The 20,368-nt window shown below is 39.7% G+C and overlaps 1 protein-coding gene across 9 annotated transcripts in view; it reads right to left on the bottom strand.

The window, feature by feature from the left end:
• The window catches only part of FAM13A (family with sequence similarity 13 member A), a 326,145-nt gene that overhangs the window by 122,610 nt on the left and 183,167 nt on the right, over positions 1-20,368 (bottom strand). The gene's annotated exons all lie outside the window — the stretch shown is intronic.

Here is a 20,368-nt window from a genome sequence, read left to right as displayed (position 1 = left end):
GTCAGAATCGCAGGAAATTTTCAAAAACTTGGATCAATTGTATTTGTTACTCTGGAAGCTTTTTCTCACCTTGAGGACTGTCTCTTGCTTGTCCTTTCACCTAGAATGCCATCTGCTGATCACTGACCAATCACCAACAAACCAAATCTTAACTTCCTTTGAAGTTGAGATAAGAATCCACTGACCACAGAGCTTCACTAACTACTGTCGGGTCTAAATAACCTTTCCTAATTCTGAATTCCTATACCTCACCACCACACAGTCTACACTTCATTACATGTCATATAATAGCGTAATCTTAGTTATCTCAAGTTTCTAGGTCACATGGTCTCAACCAGATTTCCCTTTCTTCTCTGTATTATTTGTAACATTTTTATTGTTCTTCCTTGATGGCTCAATGGTAAAGAATCCTCCTGCCAATGCAGGAGACACAGGTTTGATCCCTGGGTTGGGAAGATGCCCTGGAGAAGGAAATGGCAACCCACTCTAGTATTCGTGCCTGGGAAATCCCATGGAAAAAGGAGCCTGGCAGGCAGTCCACGGGGTCACAAAAGAGTTGGACATGAGTTAGTGACTAAACAACATTTTTACCAAAAAGTCTAGCAAAGCTTTGAACCCATTAATAAACACTTATTGTCAGACAAACACTCAACTAGAAGATATTCCCAAAATCAAAAAAATTGTTCACTGAGTGAACAAGAGGATAGGATAATGAACAACTGAACAGAGTAACAAGAGAGTAGCACTGCTGTAATGTTATATAAAGAACATTACAGCATACTAACACATATATATGGAATTTAGAAAGGTGATAACGATAACTCTATATGCAAAACAGAAAAAGAGACACAGAAATACAGAACAGACTTTTGAACTTTGTGGGAGAATGTGAGGGTGGGATATTTCAAAAGAACAGCATGTATACTATCTATGGTGAAACAGATCACCAGCCCAGGTGGGATGCATGAAACAAGTGCTCCGGCCTGGTGCACTGGGAAGACCCAGAGGAATCGGGTGGAGAGGGAGGTGGGAGGGGGGATCGGGATTGGGAATACATGTAAATCCATGGCTGATTCATATCAATGTATGACAAAACCCACTGGAAAAAAAAATAATAATAATAATAAAAATAAATTTAAAAAAATAAATAAAATAAATAAATAAATAAAACCAAAAAAAAAAAAAAAAAGAGTAGCACTGACATATATATACACTGCTGCTGCTAAGTCACTTCAGTTGTGTCTGACCCTTTGTGACCCTATAGACCCTACCAAGCTCCCCTGTCCCTGGGACTCTCCAGGCAAGAACACTGGAGTGGGTTCCCATTTCCTTCTCCAATGCATGCAAGTGAAAAGTGAAAGTGAAGTCGCTCAGTCGTGTCCGACTCTTAGTGACCCCGTGGACCGCAGCCCATCAGGCTCCTCCATCCATGGGATTTTCCAGGCAAGAGTACACTACCATGTGCAAAATAGATACCTAGTGGGAACCTGCTATATAGCACAGGGAATTCAGCTCAGAGATGTGATGACCTAGAGGGGTGGGATGGGGTGGGAGGGAGGGAGGGAGGAAGTATATGTGTACATATAGCTGATTCATGTTGCTGTACAACAGAAATTAGCACAACATTGCAAAACAATTATACTCCAATAAAAAATTAAATATTAGGCTTAATGTTCAAAAAAATAACACGGGGACAATTATGAACATAAATATTTAATACATTCATACCACTATGAGGATTACATGAAAATAATTTAGCAAAGAGTTACATTGAACTCCAAATAAACACTAAATAAAAGCTAGGCTTTACTAGTATAGTTGTTATGTAAAATCTGCCCAAATCTGATGATTATCAATCAACTCTTTAGTTGCATTTCTCTGCAGAATATTCTTAAGTTCATGAAAATCAAAGGAAAAATTCTAAAAAAGTATGAGCTAACTATAGCTCATAGCTGTATTAGCCAACAGTAGTACTTCCAAGAGAAATACTCAGGTAAACAGCAAAAAAATATGAAAAATATAAATACATGTGATTATATTTTTCATACACGGGCTCCTTTTTCATGTGACTTTTCATAAGAATAAACATGAAATATCAATTAAAAAACACTGAAAAACTAGTGCATTTTCTCTCAATATTGAAATGAATGTAGGTTCAGTGAAAATTTGGGTTCTAAATTTGATTCAGCAATTTATGCAAAAAAATATTCTAAGGTACAAAAAGGTAATATGCACCTTATTCCATCTTGGCAGTTCATATTAAAATAGACTCCATAATGAACAGTATGAAAATGCAAAAAGATAGGACAGTGAAAGATGAACTCCCCAGGTCGGTAGGTTCCCAATATGCTACTGGAGATCAGAGGAGAAATAACTCCAGAAAGAATGAAGGGATGGAGCCAAAGCAAAAACAAAACCCAGTTGTGAATGGGACTGGTGATGGAAGCAGGGTTCGAAGCTGTAAAGAGCAATATTGCATAGGAACCTGGAATATTAGGTTCATGAATCAAGGCAAATTGGAAGTGGTCAAAAAGGAGATGACAAGAGTGAACATCGACATTCTAGGAATCAGTGAACTAAGACGGACTGGAATGGGTGAATTTAACTCAGATGACCATTATATCTACTACTGTGGGCAGGAATCCCTTAGAAGAAATGGAGTAGCCATCATGGTCAGAAAAAGAGTCCGAAATGCAGAACATGGATGCAATCTCAAAAATGACAGAATGATCTCTGTTTGTTTCCAAGCACACCATTCAATATCACAGTAATCCAAGTCTATGCCCCGACCAGTAATGCTGAAGAAGCTGAACTTGAATGGTTCTATGAAGACCTACAAGACCTTTTAGAACTAACACCCAAAAAAGATGTCCTTTTCATTATAGGGGACTGGAATGCAAAAGTAGGAAGTCAAGAAACACCTGGAGTAACAGGCAAATTTGGCCTTGGAGTACAGAATGAAGCAGGGCAAAGGCTAATAGAGTTTTGCCAAGGGAACGCACTGGTCATAGTAAACACCCTCTTCCAACAACACAAGAGAAGATTCTACACATGGACATCACCAGATGGTTGACACTGAAATCAGACTGATCATATTCTTTGTAGCCAAAGATGGAGAAGCTCTATACAGTCAGCAAAAACAAAACCAGGAGCTGACTGTGGCTCAGATCATGAACTCTTTATTGCCAAATTCAGACTGAAACTGAAGAAAGTAGGGAAAACCACTCGACCATTCTGGTATGACCTAAATCAAATCCATTATGACTCATGGAAGTGAGAAATAGACTTAAAGGACTAGATCTGATAAACAGAGTGCCTGATGAACTACGGATGGAGATTCGTGACATTGTACAGGAGACAGGAATCAAGATCATCCCCAAGAAAAAGAAATGCAAAAAAGCAAAATGGCTATCTGAGGAGGTTTTACAAATAGCTGTGAAAAGAAGGGAAGCGAAAAGCAAAGGAGAAAAGGAAAGATATACCCATTTGAATGCAGAGTTTCAAAGAAGAGCAAGGAGAGTTAAGAAAGCCTTTCTCAGTGATCAATGCAAAGAAATAGAGGAAAACAATAGAATGGGAAAGACTAGAGATCTCTTCAAGAAAATTAGAGATACCAAGGGAACATTTCATGCAAAGATGGGCTTAATAAAGGAATACAGAAATGGTAAGGACCTAACAGAAGCAGAAGATAATACGAAGATATGGCTAGAACACACAGAAGAACTGTACAAAAAAGATCTTCACGACCCAGATAATCACGATGGCGTGATCACTCACCTAGAGCCAGACATCCTGGAATGCGAAGTCAGTTGGGCCTTAGGAAACATCACTACAAACAAAGCTAGTGGAGGTGATGGAATTCCAGTTGAGCTATTTCAAATCCTGAAAGATGACACTGTGAAAGTGCTGCACTCAATATGCCAGCAAATTTGGGAAACTCAGAAGTGGCCACAGGACTGGAAAAGGTCAGTTTTCATTCCAATCCCAAAGAAAGGCAATGCCAAAGAATGCTGAAACTACCGCACAATTGCATTCATCCTACACGCTAGTAAAGTAATGCTCAAAATTCTCCAAGCCAGGCTTCAGCAATACGTGAACCATGAACTTCCAGATGTTCAAGTTGGTTTTAGAAAAGGCAGAGGAACCAGAGATCAAATTGCCAACATCCGCTGGATCATCGAAAAAGCAAGAGAGTTCCAGAAAAACATCTATTTCTGCTTTATTGACTATGCCAAAGCTTTTGACTGTGTGGATCACAATAAACTGTGGGAATTTCTGAAAGAGATGGGCATACCAGACCACCTGACCTGCCTCTTGAGAAACCTGTATGCAGGTCAGGAAGCAACAGCCAGAACTGGACATGGAACAACAGACTGGTTCCAAATTGGAAAAGGAATACCTCAAGGCTGTATATTGTCACCCTGCTTATTTAACTTATATGCAGAGTACATCATGAGAAACGCTGGGCTGGAGGAAGCACAAGCTGGAATCAAGATTGCCGGGAGAAATATCAATAACCTCAGATATGCAGATGACAGCACCCTTATGGCAGAAAGTGACGAACTAGAGTCTCTTGATGAAAGTGAAAGAAGGGAGTGAAAAAGATCATGGCATCCGGTCCCATCACTTATGCAAATAGATGGGGAAACAGTGGAAATAGTGGCTGACTTTATTTTTCTGGGCTCCAAAATCACTGCAGATGGTGATTGCAGCCATGAAATTAAGAGGTGCTTACTCCTTGGAAGGAAAGCTATGAGCAACCTAGACAGCATATTAAAAAGCAGAGACATTACTTTGCCAACAAAGGTCCATCTGGTCAATAGTATGGTTTTTCCAGTGGTCATGTATGGATGTGAGAGTTGGACTATAAAGCAAACTGAGTGCCGAAGAATTGATGCTTTTGAACTGTGGTGTTGGAGAAGACTCTTGAGAGTCCCTTGGACTGCAAGCAGATCCAACCTGTCCATCCTAAAGGAGATCAGTCCTGGGTGTTCATTGGAAGGACTGATGTTGAAGCTGAAACTCCAATCCTTTGGCCACCTGATGTGAAGAGCTGACTCGTTTGAAACGACCCTGATGCTGAGAAAGGCTGAGGGCAGGAGGAGAAGGGGATGACAGAGGATGAGATGGGTGGATGGCATCACCGACTCGATGGACGTGGGTTTGGGTGGACTCCGGGAGCTGGTGATGGACAGGCAGGCCTGGTGTGCTGCGGTTCATGGGGTCGCAACCTATTGGACAGGACTGAGCGACTGGACTGAACTGAGTGTCACACTGGGATTCAGAACCAGCCACTACATGACAGGGGCGAGGGTGCGTGACATTGCAAACTAGTGAGTAGAGGCCAGAGGCATGACTAAACATTCTACAGCGCACAGGACAGCCTGCCATGCAAAAGTCACCCGCTCCAAACCTTCAGTGCAGCTGGCTTTGAGGAACCCTGCTACAGAGGAAGCAGGAAGAAGAAATCTATAGGGAGGCCACTTCTCTACGCTTTTCTTCTGGTTGTGTCCTCCCTTTTAGTCTTTGGCATGTTAACAGATAACGGGCCAAGATCAGCTCTGAGCTTAGCAAGAATGGGTCAATGCGGCCACACAGGCCTGCCTTATCTACTCAAGAATTGCTAGTGACTCCATGAGGTTCTGGACTTCCCTTGTGGCTCAGCTGGTAAAGAATCCCCCCACAATGTGGGACACCTGGGTTTGATCCCTGGGTTGGGAAGATGCCCTGGAGAAGGGAAAGGCTACCTACTCCAGTATTCTGGGCCTGGAGAATTCCATGGACTGTATTGTCCATGGGGTTGCAAAGAGTCAGACATGACTGAGTGATCTTCACTTTCACTTTCCATCAGGTTCAGGCAAGCCCTGTGGGGCGCAGATTTACTGCAATAAAAATAAATGTCTTATTGTAATAAACAGAGTGAACGCCTCTGAAGAGACCCACCTGCAGTTTCAGAGCACATGACTGCAGTAGAAAAATGGGCAAGGGCTTGGGATACTGACTGGGGTACACAGCTTTCTTTTTCGATTGAAGATATCCACGAATTCACACCACACTTTGCTCCTTTATTTTAGTGATCTTTGTGATAATTTTTGTACTTGAAGGTGAAAACTATTAAAGTCCTCCAACCACCTATGAAAAATAGTTTCTAAGAATTCTGCCATTGGCTGTTTGAGATAAGGATCCAGGCATATGCCGCGTGATTTATGTGTACAACTCAAACACTAACAATTCTAGGAATCTTTAGGAAGGCACATTCTGTGCGTGTACTTGCAGGTATGGAAGAATCTAACTAAGAAGTAATTTGAAATATGTTAGTATTTGAGATGCCAGGGAAATAGAAACAGAAGAAAAACCTTTGAGAATGTAAAATTAAGAAATATTCTTAGATGCTATTGCTGTTACTGTTATAAATATTTAGTGACTAAATATTTGCTAGCATGGTTCCAAGAGATTTACATAAATTAACCCATTTAATTCTTACAACGACCCAAAGAGGCAGGGACTATTATTATTACCATTTCACAGCTGAGGAAACTGAGGCATACTTTGAGTTGTCTGTCCAGTGAGGAGGTGGCAGAGACACAGTTATAACCCAGAGAGCCAGGCCTCAGGGCCTGTGCTTACCACTACCCTGTATATTTGGTCATAAGTTAAATGCTAAATAACAAGAAAAAAAGGTGTTTTTGGATAAAAGTCACATTATATCCCATAATGCAACCCATTTTCCTCTTCTTTTAGGGGCATTAGTAATTAAACTTTCTTTAAATTTATCTCTGTGGCACCCACTGAACTAGTCTAGCAATATGATCTTAGGGGAAAGAAATCAGATAAGAGGAAACTATTTGGAAAATGTGCTCATCATATTTTTATTTATAATATGCTCCAAATAAAATCATTCTAAATAGACAAATTACTATAAGAGGTAATTATGGCCCATTTATATGATGAAAGAATATTCAGTCATTAAAATATCTACAAAGGTTTAACAGGACTGTGAAAGTTTTGTTATGATAGATAATACAGTGTGCTATGATATGTAAGTGTGAGTTAGCAAATAAAAATGTGTGTAAATGTGTGTGTGTGTGTACACACACACGTATAGGCTTCCCTGGTGGCTCAGTGGTAAAGAATCTGCCTGCAATGCATGAACCACAGGAGACACAAGGATACAAGTTTGATCCCTGGGTTGGGAAGGTCCCCTGCAGGAGGGCATGGCAACCCACTCCAGTGTTCTTGCCTGGAGAATTCCCACGGACAGAGAAGGCTGGTGAGCAACAGTCCATGGGGTTGCAGAGTCGGACATGACTGAAGTGACTAAACACAAGCGTGTATATATATCTCTCTCTCTCCAATAATACTTGTGTTATTTAGCTATACTATATCTAAAATATACATGAAGCGAACTTATGGCTACCAAAGGGGATGTGGACAGATGGATAAACTAGGGGTTTGGGATTAACATATCCACACTGCTACATATAAAATAGATAACAAGGACCTACTCTATAGCACAGGGAACTCTACTCAATATTTTGTAATAACCTATAAGGCAAAAGAAACTGAAAATGAATATCTCTATATCTGAATCATTTTGCTGTATAGCTGAAACGAACACAACACTGTAAATAAACTGTACTAACAAAATTGAAAACAGACAAAAAACAAAACATACATGAATAAATTTCAAAAGTCCAAAATGAAATTCTGCCATAATCAGTACTACAGAGGTTTTTAACATGGTCTAATCTTTAAAAACTGAACAAAGAAGCCAGCACCTGAAAAACATGTCTGTGATGCCACAATCTGCTTTACCCTGAAACACTGATGTGACTAAAAAGAAAAGACATGAAAAAATAACATTTGTCTTGATATTTATCCATATAAAATTCTGTCACCGTGCCCACTGTGCCACGCGCAGGTGTAGGGTAGGAGCCATCCGCTCTGCAGGACTGAACCTGAGCGATGGCAGGTGAGTTCAGAAACAGGAGGGACTCAGTTTAGTGGACGGGGACCAATCTCTCTGAAACTTGTAGCCCCCTTTCCTTTTATAGGTGAATATTTCCTGATTATTATGCTTCTTCCTAGAAAAGGGATGGGAATGTGAATCAACTGTAGAAAAATTTATAACAATTTGGCACACTCTCATGAAACTGTATTATTAATACATAATTTTTAAAAGTTTAAGTCTAACAAACTTTAATGTTTTGGTCTTAGGAGTCACCCTAAGCACTGGTCAGGTGCTGTGCTTGCCTTTTGAAATGGTAAAAGTCTATTCTTTCCATCATCAGGTACTTGAAGAGGAGATTAGAGCAGGGCAGAAAATTACACTCAAGGCTCAATGATGAAGGAAAACTGTGATAGCAGGATGAAAGCAGAAAAGTTAATATTTAACATTTAGACTTTCTAAATAAAGTTCACTGGACCGTCTCAATATCCTTGACCTTTTCTGTCCTGCACTTGTCATTTGTTGAAAGAGGACAAAGCCTCTTGCTTTTTCTTCATGTTCATTAAACTTAGCACCTTCAGAAGAAGAAATAGTGAAATAAGTGCCAGGAAACAGATGTTTTGCTCTAATCTTTTTATAAAAGGCATTTTTAGCTTAAACATTTTTTAAAACCCTCTAAATTAGAAAAAATTGAAATAAAATTTAAAAAGCCTTTGATTTTGCTCAAAAATGATTTAAATTTTGCCTTTCAGAAGTGAGACTTATTTATTAAACAGCAGCTATCAATTCTCCTGATATATAATTTGATCAATCTTTTTATGAGCCAGTTATAGTACAAGCCTTTTCATACTGTTCATGGGGTTCTCAAGGCAAGAATACTGAAGTGGTTTGCTATTCCCTTCTCCAGTGGACCACGTTTTGTCAGACCACGTCATTACTTTGCTGAGAAAGGTCTATCTAGTCAAAGCTATGGTTTTTCTAGTAGTCATGTACGGATGTGAGAGTTGGACCATAAAGAAAGCTGAGCACCTAAGAATTGATGCTTTTGAACTGTGATGCTGGAGAAGACTGCTGAGATTCCTTTGGACTGCAAGGAGATCAAACCAGTCAATCCAAAGGGAAATAAGTCTTGAATAGACATTGGAAGGACTGATGCTGAAGCTGAAGTTCCAATACTCTGGCCACCTGATTCAAAGAACTGACTCGTTGGAAAAAACCCTGATGCTGGAAAAGATTGAAGGTGGGAGGAGAAGGGGATGACAGAGGATGAGATGGTTGGATGGCATCATTGACTCAATGAACATGAGTTTGAACAAGCTCCGAGAGTTGGTGATGGACAGGGAAGCCTGGCATGCTGCAGTCTGTGGGGTCGCAAAGAGTAGGACACAACTGAGCAACTGAACTGAACTGACAGTGCAAGCTAATTAATGTTCCAGGTTTTTTTTAAAGTAAGTTATTAACATGCTTTATGAAAATTTTCAAGGTAGCTTCTTGCACATATCTTTTTTCTATCTTTTTTTTTTGGTATAAATGGGTCAGTGGTAAAATTATAACTAATTAAAATCTCATCTTGATCTAAATTTTAGAGTGAATCCATACTTGGTATAAAATCATCTTAACTAAGTTGGTTAGAAAAAGTACTCACATGTGAAAAAAAAATTCACAATATAAAAACTTCATTTTGAAATGTAATAGATCAGATTAATTATGGTTTCACAGTGTGGCTCAAGTAAGTAACAAACCTCTTAGGACTTGGTTAACTCTTCTCACACCTCCTCTCTCCTCTGTAAAAGCTACAGGCTATCACAGCAGAACTTTTTGTCTGTTTTGTTAACTGCTGTTGCCTTGCATCCTAGAGTTGCACTTGGTAAATAGTAGAAGACTGCTAAATATTCCTATAATGAATAAAAGAATGAACTGATAGTATCTACCTTTCTTTCACAAATATTGATACCATAAAGCAGATTAATTCCACTGTGTAAGCATTATTCTTATTTTAAAAGTGCCATCTATATTCAGTTTCAAAATTAAGTCAGTTGAAAAAATATCTATGGTAAAGAAATGGGCAGAATCTAAATTTACAGAGCATGAGGATCATTAATGCAACATCAGGGGCGGGAAACTTCATTTACTTGGACTAAGCAGCCATGGCACCCCACTCCAGTACTCTTGCCTGGAAAATCCCATGGACAGAGGAGCCTGGTAGGCTGCAGTCCATGGGGTCACGAAGAGTCGGACATGACTGAGCGACTTCACTTTCACTTTTCACTTTCATGCATTGAAGAAGGAAATGGCAACCCACTCCAGTATTCTTGCCTGGAGAATCCCAGGGACAGTGGAGCCTGGCGGGCTGCCATCTATGGGGTGGCACAGAGTCGGACACGACTGAAGTGACTTAGCAGTAGCAGCAGCAGCAAGCAGCCCCGAAGTAGCACCATCTGGCCTGGGACTTAGGGTCAAGTAAGACTCATCTTTTAGGAGCTACTGATAGAGAAATCTGTACATGGCAGTAAGGTGAGGCCTCTCACTAGCATCAGTACAGTTCCATCTGCTGTTATAAAGTCATTTGTTCAAGTTTCTGACTTTAGGTCTTTCATCAGGAAAAAATTCAGGTGTGTAAACTGAGTAGTTTGGGAATTTAAATGTAAGATTTCTACAAATTCTCATTGTATTAGTAATATAAAAATCTGCTTTGAAAATTTTGATCATTTATCTCTAATCAAAATCAATGATCAATCAATGGGAATGTTTACCATCCAACCCTAAATGCAATCCTTTGGCCTCAAGTTCTTGTGAACTTAGAGGACAGGATTACACAGGGTGATGGGGTCTTAAAACAAAATGTTCTCTGGATGCTCAGGGATCCAGAGGGATGCTACTGACACTAGATGGAATGCCAGGAAGCAGTGCTTCCTACACAGGGGTGCACATCAGAATATCCTTTGGAGATTTAAAAAAAGTGGTACACTTGCCAAAATTCATCCTACCACCTCATTTCCCGTTCCCATCTCCAATAGATCCTGGGCAGGTGAATTTTTAAAAAATCCTTAGAATAATGTATGCTGATTCAGAATTTAAAAAATTATCGAGAAGTAAACAATTTCTCTTCAAGGTTTTGAAGGTAAGTGTTAAAATGGAAAAATAAACTTACCATTAAATAACTGAATTGCTTGATTATGGCTGGTCACACAAGTTTCATGTTCATGTAAGAAAAATTAGGTGGAATAGCCAGAAATTAAATGATTATTTTAGAATCACTTAGTTTTAAAGCTGATGAGAGGTCTGTTCTAATCCCATCATCCCAGAAATGACATCCAGGGGCTCACAGAATTGAAATGATTTGTCCAGGATTGTATAGAGAATTGGAAACTTGACTATTAAAACCCCCTTCTCCTGACCAAAGTGAAGGTGAGAAATGAAGAAATGAACTGTCTGTCAAATTCAGGGCAAACTAAACGATTAATGGAAGTGCAGGGCGGCAACACGCCTTCTGTGGTCTGGTGGGAAAGCAGATGGCAACACCTAGGCAGGGAGCCCTGCACTGCAGCTTTGAGGAGCTGTAAGCTAAAAGGTCTTGATTCTGTAGTGACCTCCAACAGCCTCATTACCCCTCCTAGCCTGACTTACAGATTTTGTTCATTTGAAAGAAATATATTTTTATAGCCCTGCTTTTTTTGGCTGTGCTGTGTGGCATGCAGGATCTTAGTTCCCTGAGCAGGGATTGAACCCATGCTCCCTGTATTGGGAATGCAGAGTCTTAACTACTGGAATGCCAGGGAAGTCCTGAAATACATTTCTGTCTTGTTAAAGTCAATGTTGTTTGGGGTTTGTGTGCTTAGTCACTCAGTCATGTCCAACTCTTTGTGACCCCATGGACTGTAACCCGCCAGGCTCCTCTGTTCATGGGGATTCTCCAGGCAAGAATACTGGAGTCGGTTGCCATGCCCTTCTCCAGGAGATCTTCCCAATCCAGGGATCGAACCCAGGTATCCCGCATTGCAGACAGATTCTTTCAGTCAATCAGTCAGTTCAGTCACTCAGTCCTATCTGACTCTTTGCGACTTCATGGACTGCAGCATGCCAGGCTTCCCTGTCCATCACCAACTCCCAGAGCTTGGTCAAACTTATGTCCATTGAGTTGGTGATGCCATCCAACCATCTCAACCTCTGTCGTCCCCTTCTCTTCCTGCTTTCGACCTTTCCCAGCGTCAGGGTCTTTTATGTAAAAAAACAGACAAACAACAACGAAAAAGACCACCTAATCCAAACTGATGTAAGATTTTCCTCAAATTCTGTCTTATCAGTGGAGCTATCTCTGACAGTACAGACTAAACAGTAAAACACCCCACTCCCTATTAACATGACCCTACTAAATCAGTCCTGAATATTCATTGGGAGGACTGATGCTGAAGCTGAAACTCCAATAGTTTGGCCACCTGATGTGAAGAACTGACTCATTTGAAAAGACCCTGATATTGGGAAAGATTGAAGGCAGGAGCAGAAGGGAAAGGGAGAGGATGAGATGGTTGGATGGCATCACCAACTTGATGGACATGAGTTTGAGTAAGCTCCAGAAGCTGGTGATGGACAAGGAAGCCTGGTGTGCTGCAGTCCATTGGGGTCACAAAGAGTCAGACATGACTGAGCTACTTGAAATGAACTTTACTTATTTCCACTGCATCCAGTACCATCAAACACATTGTGTATCTACTTTCGTTAATTTTTTGTCTTTTCCCCCAAGCAGATATAAGTTCCATGAGAGCAGAAACTTTGGTTTGTGTTGCAAACACTGTGGGATAGAGGGAGAGTGAAGGAAGGGTAAGTGAAGCCGCCCCCCACTCCCCCGCCTTAAAGTGAAATCCCACTGCTTACTTTTATTAGCCAAAATGTAGTCTCATGATGACACACAGCTGCCAGGGAAGTTAGGGAAAGTGGTCTTATAGCTGTGCATCTGTGTACCCAGCCAAGAAAGAGAAGGAGATTAGATCTTGGAAGGTCACTGGCAGTCTTAACCACAGACCTAAAGAAATAAAGGAAAGTCTCAGAAGAATGTCTGGGGAGGAGAATTTCAGATGCAGAGCAATGCAAAGATTCTGAGGAGGAAGCATGATTTGTACATCTGAGCAACAGCAAGGAGGCCACTGTGACTGAAGAGAAACGATTGAGAAGTGGCAGGAGGTGCAGTCACTGAAGCAGCAGAAGGCTCAGATCATGGAGACCTGTGAGCATTTCTGAGACTCTGGTTTTCACCTTGAGGGGGAAAAAACTTTGATAAAGTGTTGAACAGAGAAGGAACAGGTCTTTCATTTTAAAAGGATCCTTACTGCTACATCAAGAAAAGACTGGTCAGAGTGATTAAAGGAGACCAGCTAGGAAGTAACTGAGAAGTTTGTGGATTGGATCAGGGAGACACTGAGAAAAGATCAGATTCTGGACATGTTTTGAATGTGCAGTCAACAGGATTTGCTGATGCCATGGACAGGAGGAAGGATTCAAGGATGACTCCAAGGGTTTTGGCCTCAGCATTGAAAAAAAGGAACCACCAGCATGGAGTTGGAAAAGATAGCAGGAGATACAGATTCTGGTGGGAAAAGCAGGAGTTTATAGCTCTAGACATGTTAAAATTGAGATGCACATAAGATAGACAAGTGGAGATGTCATGGAGGCAGTTAGATACAGGAGTTAAGAGCTGAGAAGCTTGAACTGCAAATACAAGCTTGGAAATTATCTATATTTAGATGGTATTTAAAAACCAAGTAACTGGAAGAGATCACCTAGAGAGTGAATCTAGAGAAGGGAAGACTAAGAACTGACCTCCAGGGCACTCCAAGGTTAGACAGACTAAGGAGTGGACAGCAAGGTAAAGGGAAAACCAACAGTGTCCTGAAAGACAAGGGAAAGGGGTCTCAACAAGGATGGAATAAATTCAGCTACCATATAACCCAGCAATTTGAAAACAATGGTCCACTTAAAGACTTGTATGTGAATGCTCATAGCACCACTACTCTAGTCAAAGAATGGAAACAACTCAAATGTCCATCACCAGATGAATGGACAACTAAATGTGTATATCCATATAATGGTATATTATTCACTAGTAAAAAGGGATGAAGCAATGATATATGCTATAACAGAGATGAATCTTGAAAACATCACATTCAGTGAAAGAAGGCAGATGCAAAGGAAATATACTGGATTATTCCATTTATATAAAATTTCCAGAACACACACATCTAGAGAGACAAAAAGTAAATCACTGACTATGAGGGACTGAGTGATAGGAAGTGACTGCAAATGACTATGGGGTTACTTTCTAAAGTGATGAAATGTCTACAAAGTGCATAAGTATGTGAATATATTAAAAATCATTGAATTGCAAATTTATAATTAGCTCAGTTGGTAAAGCATCTGCTGCAATGCAGGAGATCCCGGTTTGATTCCTAGGTCAGGAAGATACCCTGGAGAAGGGATAGGCTACTCACTCCAGTATTCTTGGGCTTCCCTTGTGGCTCAGCTGGTAAAGAATCCGCCTGCCATACAGAAGACCTGGATTTGATCCCTGGGTTGGGAAGATCCCCTAGAGAAGGGAAAGGTTACCCACTCCAGGATTCTGGTCTGGAGAATTCCATGGATTGTTAGTCCATGGGGTTGCAAAGAGTCAGACACGACTGAGTGACTATCACTTTCATGTATTATGGTACACAAATTATCTCTCAAAAAGTTGTATTATACAAAAAATTACATCTTTAAAAAGGAATGCATGACCAAGTGTATCAAATGCTGCTGACAGGGTGAATAAGATGAAAACTAAGAACTGGCCACTGATTTTGGCAAAGTGGCATCATCTGACAAAACCATTCCATTCTGTAGCAGGACTGATGAGTGTTGGTTACAAAGACAACAGAGAAGAAGTGAAACAGCAAGCTTATACGATTCATTGAGGACTTCTGTTGTAAGAAATAGCAGAGCAAATGGGTGAAGGTTAAATGATGAGGGGCATGTTGGAGTCAAGGAAGAGGTTGAAAGTGTTAGTCGCTCAGTCATGTCCGACTCTTTGCAACTCCATGGACTGTAGCCCACTGGGCTCCTCTGTCCGTGGGATCCTCCAAGCAAGAATACTGCAGTGCATAGCCAGCCATTCCCTTCTCCAGGGCATCGCCCTGACCCAGGGACTGAACCTCAGCCTCCCGCACTGCAGGCAGATTCTTTACCACCTGAGCCACCAGAGAAGGTTCCCTCCCTCCCCCCACCCCCACCATTAAGTTTGGAAATACAGCATATTTCTGCACTCATGGGATTGATTTGGTAGAGAGACAAAAAAACTGATGATCCCAGAAAGGAGGAGGGGGTAGAGGGTGTGGGATCTTATCCACAGGGGAGGGCTGCTCTAGGAGAGCAGCAAATATGGCACATCTCCTGTGAGTGGAAGGAAGGGGAGAACACAGCACAGGTGCAGAGAGTGGATGGAGGTGAGAGAAGGTGGACATTCTCTTCTGATGTTCTCAGTTGGAAGTAAGGTCATCATCCGAGAGTGAGCAATGAGAAGGGGGATGTTGTAGGCTAAGGACAAAGGAGAAGGTATACAACAGTGTTTAAAAGAGAGTAGAGCGAAAGGACTGCAGAAAGCTGTTGGACTGCCAGCAGAATGAAGGCCCATTTGAGGATGGTAGTCACACATTTAAAGTGAGACACCAGGCCCAGAATTAGTAGACAAAAGGAAAGAACAAAGATCAGGGTAGAATTAAATAAACTAGAGGCTAAAAAGACAACTAAAAATGAAACTAAGAACTAGATTTTAGAAAAGATAAGCAAAACAGATAAACTTTTACCTAGATTCACAATGGAAAAAAAAGAGAGAGGATTCAAATAAACAGAAGTGAAGAAGGAAGTGTTACAAATGATACTACAGAAATACAAATGATCATAAAAACATTATATGCCAATTATATGCCAACAAATTGGATAACCTAGAAGAAACAGATAAATTCCTAGAAACATATAATCTACCAAGACTGAATCATGAAGAAACAAATTCTGAACAGACCAGTTACCAGTAAAGGGATTGAATCAGTAATCAAAATCTTCTGAACAAACACAACTCCAGAACCAGATGGGTTCACTGATGGAGTCTACTAAACATTAAAAGAATTAATACTAAATCTCAAACTCTTACAAAAAATAAAAGAGGAGCCAATACATCCAGATTCATTTTATAGGTCAGTAAACCCTGATAAGAACCAGATAAGGACACTAGAAGAAAAGAAAATTACAGGCCAATATTATTAATGATAATTACAAATTATAATTTAATGTACATGCAGAGTACATCATGAAAAATGCCAGGCTGGATGAAGCTCAAGCTGGAGACAAGGTTGCTGGGAGAAATATCAATAACCTCAGATATGCAGAAAACACAACCCTAATGGTAGTAAACAAAGAGGAACTGAAGAGCCTCTTGTTGAAGGTGAAAGAGGAGAGTGAAAAAGTTGGTTTAAAACTCAACATTCAAAAAACGAAGTTCACGGCATCTGGCCCCATCACTTCATGACAAATAGATAGGGAAACAATGGAAACAGTGACAGACTATTTTCTTGGGCTCCAAAATCACTGTGGCTGGTGACTGCAGCCATGAAATTAAAAGACACCTTCTCCTTGGAAGAAAAGCTGTGACAAACCTAGACAGATACATCACTTTAATAACAAAGGTCAGTATAGTCAAAGCTATGGTTTTTCCAGTAGTCGTGTACAGATGTGAGAGCTGGACCATAAAGAAGGCGGAGTGCTGAAGAATTGATGCTTTTGAACTGTGGTGTTAGAGAAGATTCTTGAGTCCCTTGAACTTCAGGGAGATCCAACCAGTCTATCTTAAAGGAAATCCATCCTGAATATTCATTCGAAGGACTGATGCTATAGCTGAAGTTCCAATAATTTGGCTATCTAATGTGAAGAGCCAATTCATTGGAAAAGACCCTGATGCTAGGAAAGATTGAAGGCAGGAGGAGAAGGGGAAAACAGAGCATGAGATGGTTGGATGGCATCACCGATTCAGTGGACATGAGTTTGAGCAAACTCCAGGAAATAGTGAAGGACAGGGAAGCCTGGTGTGCTGTTCATGGGGTTGCAAAGAGTTGGACATGACTGAGCAACTGAACAACAGCAAGTCCTTAATGAACATTGCTGCTGTTGTTTAGTCGCTAAGTTGTGTCTAACTCTTGTGATCCCATGGACTGCAGCCCATCAGGCTCCTCTGTCCATTGGATTTCCCAGGCAAGAACAGTGGAGAGGCTTGCCATTTCCTTCTCTGAGGCATCTTCTTGACCCAGGGATCAAACTAGAGTCGCCTGCATTGCATGCAGGTTCTTTACCACTGAGCCACCTGGGAAGCTTAATGAACACACATGTAAAAACTCTCAACAAAATATTAGCAATGATACATTAAATTAAAAAATACATTAAAAGGATCACATGCTATAATCACATGGGACTGAATCCAGGGATGCAGTGATGGTTCAATATCAGAAAATCAATAAATATGAAACACTGTATTAACAAAATGGAGGATAAAAATCATAATATTCTCAATAAAGAAAGAGCATCTGTCAAAAATTCAACCTACAGTCAAGACAAAAAAAAAGACCCTCTCAACAAAATGGGTATAGAGAGAATGCAATTCAACATAATAAAAGTCATATATGATCAGGCCACAGTTAACATGATACTCAACAGTGAAAAGCTTAAAGATTTTCCTCTGAGATCAGGAAAAAGACAATGATGGCCACTCCTGTGACTTTTATTCAACACAGTGTTGGAAGTCCTAGCCAGAGCAATTAGGCAAAATAAAAGTTAATATACTGTTAATAAAAGTTAACAAATCAAAAAGGAAGAACTTCTGCTTGCAAATGACATGGTCTTGTGTATAGGAAACCCTAAAGATGCCACCAAAAAGAACTATTAGAACAAATGGATTCAGTTAAAGTCAGTATTCAAAATCTGTTGTGTTTCTGTAACTAATAATAAACTATCAGAAAGTGAAATTAAGAAAATAATTCCATGTATAATTGCATCTAAAGAATAAAATTTCTAGGTATAAATTTAACCAAGGAAGTGAAAGACATGTACAGTGAATACTGTAAGACAGTGATGAAAGAAACTGAAGAAGAAACAAATGAATAGAAAGATACTCCATGCTCATGGGTTGGAAGAATTAATATTGTTAAAGTGTTCTATATAATACTCAAAACAATAAACAGATTCAATGAAATTCTTATAAAAATTCCACTTTCATTTTTCACAGAAATAGAATAAATAGTCCTCAAATAAGTACAAAAACACACAAGATTCCAAAATAGCCAAAGCAATCTTGAGAAAGAAGAACAAAGCTGGAGGCATCATACTTCCTGATCTCAAACTACATTACAAAGCTACAGTAAATAAAAGAATATGGTATTGGCATAAAAAACAGACTCAGATGAATAGAACAAAATAGAAAACTCAGAAATAAACTCAAGCATATCTGGTAAATTAACTTATGACAAAGGAGAGAGAAGAATATACAATGGGGAAAGAACAGTATCTTCAGTAAGTGGTGTTGGGAAAACTGAGCAGCCACATGGAAAAGAAACTATCTTACCCCATACACAAGAATAAATTCAAAACACATCAGAAGACTTGAATGTAAGATCTGAAACCATAAAACTAGAAGAAAATAGGGGGTAAGCACATTAACATCAGTCTTGAAAATGTTTTTTGGATTTGATATCAAAAGCAAAGGCAACAAAAGCAAAAATAGACAAATAGGAGTATATCAGTCTAAAAAGCTTCTGCATAACACAGGATACCAACAAAATAAAAAAGTAACCTACTGAACAGGAAAAATATTTGCAGGTCATGTATCTGATAAGAGGTTAATATCCAAATTATATAAAGAACTCATTCAACTCAATAGAAAAAAAAAATCCAATTAGAAAATGAGGATCTGCATTTTTCCAAAGAAGACAGATGGTCAACAACAAGTACATGAAAAGGTGCTCAACATCAATCATCATCTGCTGCTGCTGCTAAGTCGCTTCAGTCGTGTCCGTCTCTGTGTGACCCCACAGACAGCAGCCCACCAGACTCCTCTGTCCCTGGGATTCTCCAGGCAAGAACACTGGAGTGGGTTGCCATTTCATCAGAGAAATACAAATCAAAATCAAAAGTAACATATCATCTCACATCTGTTAGAATGACTATTATAAAAAAAATAAGAAGTAAGTTTCACAGATGTGGAAAAAAGGGAACCCTGTGTATTGTTGGTGGGAATGTAAATTGGTACAGCCACTATGGAGAACAGTATGACCTAACAATTCCACTGCTGAGCCTGTATCCAAAGAGAATGAAGTCACTATCTCAAAAAGATACCTTCAAATCCATGTTCATTGTAACATTACTTATAACATTAGTAATTAAGACATGGAAACAATGCAAGTGTCCATTGACAAATAAACACATAAATAAAATGTGATACAGACACATACAATGAAATGTTGTTCAGCCAAAAAAGGGAAATCTGGCCATTTTCACCAAACTGGATGAACCGTTGAGAGCATTATGCTATGTGAAATAAGTTAGACAGAGAAAGACAAATACTGCACGATCTCATTTACATATGGAATCTAAACACAAAAAAAAGAACCCCCCCCCCAAAAAAAAAAGAAACCCAAAGAAACAGAGAATAGACTGTTGGTTGCCAGAGAAATGGGGAAGCAGGTGGGTGAAATAGGTAAAATTATTTAATGTGGTCAAAGACACAAACTTTCAGGCATACGATAAGCCCTGAGGATTTTATGTACAACATGCTGACAATAGTTAATAATACTGTGCTGTATGTTTGAATGTTGCTAAAAACGTAGATTTTTAAAGTTTTTATCACAACAAAAAAAAAGGTGTGACTATCTGTGATGATGGATGTTAATGAAACTTATGGTGGTAATCATTTCATATCACAGACAGCTGACTCTTGAACAACAAACACAGAGGATTAGAGGTGCTGATGAAAATTCAAGTTTTTCTTTACCATATGCCCTCCATATCTGCAGTACTGCGTGAGTTATTCAACATAGCATGGGTCATGCAGTACTGTTGTTGGTGTTTACTGGAAAAAAAAAAATCCATGGACAAGTGAACCTGAGGAGTTCAACCCTGAGCTGATCAGGGTCACAGAGCATATATCTCAAATCATTCTGCTGTCACCTAAAACTAGTACAGCCTTAGGTGTCATCAAATCTCAACAAGAAATTAAGTGAAGTATCAGCTTAGTTTTGTGGGTTTCTCTAGCTCTGTTCAGCTGCTGATTTTAGAGAGGGTTGAGATTTTACGGAAGCAGATATTAGCTTCTTTATTCTCATGTTGCAATTACTTGTTTACCTGCTATCAGTCTCA

This window comes from Dama dama, chromosome 17 (assembly GCF_033118175.1).
Source record: "Dama dama isolate Ldn47 chromosome 17, ASM3311817v1, whole genome shotgun sequence".
NCBI lineage: Eukaryota > Metazoa > Chordata > Mammalia > Artiodactyla > Cervidae > Dama > Dama dama.
Note: the sequence above shows the minus strand (reverse complement) of the source record. Positions and strands in the feature narration are given on the sequence as shown.